We start from the raw sequence: 4,471 nt of genomic DNA, 5'->3' as shown, positions 1-4,471 counted from the left end.
ATGAGGCGCTTAGGGACATGGTTTAGTGGACATGGTGGTGTTGGTTTGACGGTTGGACTCGATGATCTTAGAGGTCTTTTCCAACCTTAATGATTCTATGATTCTGTGACTCCACAGCCTCTCTGGGTGACCTGTACCTGTGTTGGACCACCCTCACAGGGAGAGTTTCTTATGTTTAAATGGAATTGCTTATGTTTCGGTTTGTGCCTGTTTCCTGTTGTTCTTTCACTGGGCACCCCTGGGAAGAATCTGGCTCCACCTTCTTTACTCCCCCTTTTTTGCCACAAGGGCGTGCTTCTGGCTTATGGTCAACTTCTTGTCCACTGGGGCTCCCAAGTCTTTCTCTGCAAAGCTGTTTTCCCAGCCAGTTGGCCTCCAACCTGTACTGGTACAAAAGGAGAGGGAGGACTAAACAAGAAGGGAGGGAGAAAATGACAAAGAGAAAAGGGTTGGAGAGGGGGGTGGGAGTGTGCAGAGGAATGCAGGCAACTGGAGCCAGTATGCTGGTTGCAGCAGACTGGTTTACCTCAGCCTCATTGTAATGCTATTGGGGGAAGACCACAGTCTTGAATGTCAATCCACAAGTGCTCCCATAATTTAAGCAGGATTTAATGCATCCTGCAACTATAAACAATGATATTAGTATGAATTAAAAAGGATGTGTGAGTTTTGTTCTGAGGTTGGTATATATGCTTCCACGGCAGCCAGGACACTTGCCTTTTCAACGGTCTTTGCAGTGGCATAGTTCTGACAGTTTTGGTATGATTTAATAAAAAGTTTGGCTGGGCAGCTCATGTTGCTTTGCTAAGCTCTGTCTATTAAGGCAGACTTTTCCAGGAAGGGCCTTTAAGTAAAACATCATGATGCCTCAAAGGAGCAAACGTAGTTTTATGACAAGACACTAGTACAGTATATTAGTTGTGGAAGACATGGGGGAATTGGTGGTGAAAGAAGCCTTCTGTGGTCACTTAAAGGATCGCTGGCATTCAGACTGTGATCCAGCGGTAGTCCTCTAGAATAGATGATGCAGGACTACATTTAGGAGTCCTTTATGATGGTCCTAAAATGGAGGTTGCGCAATAATATTGATTGTGGGGTTTCATAATACATGTATGCATGTACATTTGAGCATATAACTCTTCCATGTTTGGAAATAACACAGGTTTATTGGGAGTTTTTTGTATCTGAGAAATAGTTGCTGCTTTGTCCTTATCATTGGTCCAGATCCACATCCACTATAAATAAGTCAATCAAAATCAATGGAGCAGTACCTGTCTGCCCTTTGTGTACCTTGCCTGTTATGTTTTTTCTTCCAGAAGATTGGAAGTCACCCAAGACACATAAAATAGAGGGGTTTTGCTTGATCAATGGTGTTCCTACTCAAAGTTTTCATAGATGTGATCTGTGCCAAGCTGTTAAAGCAGTGACTTATAGCATGTTCTGCAACTTCAGATTAGAGAGGTGCAGGTAGAGTACTCTTTCTACATGAGCACATACAGAAAAACTAAGATCAGCTTTTCACATGGTAAGATTTTAAGAGGTAGAGCTAACATCTGTAAGTGGAGCTGAAAGCAATGCAATCACTTTTACATATTGCTAATGCTCCTTTGCTCAGCCTTTTTTTTTTATACCTATGTAGATTAACAGTGTAACTGAAATCATGGCAGTAGCAAATCAGGATGTACGTTATCTCTCAAACGGCTCCCTTTGCTTTAGTTTCTGAGTAAATAGTTAAAGGCATATTGTGTAACCAGACACTTGAAGACATTCTAGGAGTTTGGTTATTTAACCTACGCTTTCTGTAGTTCATGTAATGTCTATCATTATGTAGGAAAACACTGTAAAATAATAACAATATTATATGCAAAGGACCAGAAATAGTATACATCCAAGGTTTGAATACAAAATAGTATTGTAGCATTCTATTTATAATGGTAGATTCAAGGGGATCTCCTATTCATTTCTGTTTCTATCAGCATTTGAGCAGAGCATGTGCATCATGAGGGTAATTAATCTTAGTGATCAACCAAGAAAAAACAGTTTTAGATGTCTTTTCACTCTTTATCTTGCTTGCTGCTATTGGCTCATTCCTCTTTGCTCTCCAATGCATGCTACCTCATATCTATCCCTGCAGTCACATAATTGACGATTGTATACACAGAGTCCTTGTTCTACAGGAATTTGGCACACGACGACGAATTTTTCTATTGAACTGTAATCAGTTCTTCAGTAGTGTTGTGGGAGTGGTACGCCATCAGAGTTCTCTTTACCTACATCCAGGCACATGCCAAAGCCTATGTCCCAAATGTCCTTTTTCTTAACCTGCTGCCTCTTCCTGCCAAGTCAAGTGATCTAGTCCATGGTTCAGTGAAGTGCATCTTTGGTCCACCATCCAAAGGACAGCAGCCATTCACCTCTGTCTGGACCCTGCTTGCTTCAGGTCTCCTTGGTGCTACAGGGACAAGAAGATTGATCACCTTCTCACTGAGATGGTTGGCCGTGTAATGCCAAGGAGACTTGGCAGCTGCTTGTCCTGACCTGCAGGCTCTGGTTGAGCCAACAGGTCTGAGAAGGCAGGAGAGTTTAATGTTTTAATACCAGATTTACTTATTTGTAGATATTTGACATTACGCTGGATTTTGATTTAGAAAAGTGATACAGCATTATGCCAAAATCACGCCACAAGCATGATGTAATGATTGTAATATACAGTGGAATTGCAATGCAGACTGATTCCCTATGCCAGTCTCTACATGCTCCACTGTCACAAAGAGGGAGGTTTTGTCCTAACTAGAGAGGTCCCAAACTATGGATTGAATAAAAATACAGTCTGGAAATGTTCAGATAGCCTGCCTAGTGAGACATTCTTAGTATTTTTTTTCCTAGCAGTTTGCATTCTGCTGCTTAATTTATAAGAGTGAATGTTGTGGTTTTTTTCTGTGTTAAGTCATGGCTCTCATTTTAGCCAGTACTTCTGAAGGACAAATCTTGTACTTCACTGAAATCAAGTCCTGAAAGTTGTCAGGGGGAAGAGGAGCACCTACATAAGGTTGGTCGTTATTTGGAAATTCAGAGTCAAGGACTCCAGGGTAGTTTTGCATGACCTTTCAGATCTGAGATCTGTCGGCATCAAGGAGGAGGCGGCACAGCTCACTTGAAACATCTCTGGGACCAAGGCCTTTTCTGGCTCCATCAGGAGTTTCAGGTTTAAATGGCAATTAAATCAGATGTACCTTGTGCCATCAGTGTGTGACATGCCAGCTCTGCCATGCAGGGACAGGGTGGCCTTGTGTGCCACCCTTCGTGGTGGGAAGTTACATCAGGATGTAAGGCTAGAACTGGTTAATATAGTATAAAACGTCATTGCTGATGATTTTTAGGCATTCCGACTGAAGTGAGTTAATTCTCAATTTTTCATTGTAAAAAAAGGGAGGGAGATAGCAGCCTGGTAAGATGTGTATACTACAAACCATATATACATGAAGCTATACTAACCTTTGAAATACTTGTAAACAGTTTCTATGGAGAGCAGGGGCAGCTTTTAAGCAGCAGCAGCCAAAATGTGGAAAGCAGGGTGTGGTGTGCATCCCACTTTCTGCGCTGTCGTGCTGGAGCTGGGGGTGTCTGGTAAAAATCTCGTAATGAAACAGTTGAATGCTTTGAGAAGTTGACCACAGCTCAGCAAAGCAGATCTGAACTAACGTGGACTGCCTGTCTGCCAGTAAACAGATAGTTGCACTCTGTTTAATTGAACTTTCATGAAACTAAAATATGTTTTTGTAAAATCCACTATGAAAATGTGTTCTGCTTGTCGATCCTGCATATAGGGGATCAAGATGGAAGTATTTAAAAGACGTGTAGATGTGGCACTTAGGGACATGGTTTAGTGGACGTGGTGGTGTTGGGTCAATGGTTGGACTCGATCTTAGAGGTCTTTTCCAACCTTAATGATTCTATGATATTGGGGGTGGGGAGGGCTATCTGTCAGGTACACAGGTAATGCTCTATATGCTGTACCATCTGCAGTGGGGAGTCAAGCATATGATAAGTGACTCCCTCATAGCTTTTGCCAAAGAAAACTGTAGTGCCTAAGCAGAGAACCTGTTGCTTGGTTTTCAGAGGTCCTTTTGGTTTGGATGACCAGATTTAAATACCTGGAGGGCACTGCAGCTATAGATGCATTTGAAGAATCTCACTGTGATTCCCTGAGTAGTTCTACCAAAAAATTCCTCTGACTGAATTTTCCTACTGTCCCACTAATTCGCTCTGCTCCTGAAAAACTTTGAACAGTGTTCAAAGTCACTTTTTTGGAAGGCATTTTTTCTTTTTTGTTACTTTAATTGCTGAACATAAATCTTGGCGACTCTGCCAACCTCCAGTTTCTCAAATTAGTAGCATTCCTATTCCTGAACTAGCATTTAAATGCTAACTTAGTTCCTTTCCACAAGAATCAACCTGTAACAGATAAATT

This window comes from Aptenodytes forsteri, unplaced genomic scaffold (genome assembly GCF_000699145.1).
Source record: "Aptenodytes forsteri isolate BGI_AS27 unplaced genomic scaffold, ASM69914v1 Scaffold523, whole genome shotgun sequence".
Classification (NCBI taxonomy): domain Eukaryota; kingdom Metazoa; phylum Chordata; class Aves; order Sphenisciformes; family Spheniscidae; genus Aptenodytes; species Aptenodytes forsteri.
Note: the sequence above shows the minus strand (reverse complement) of the source record.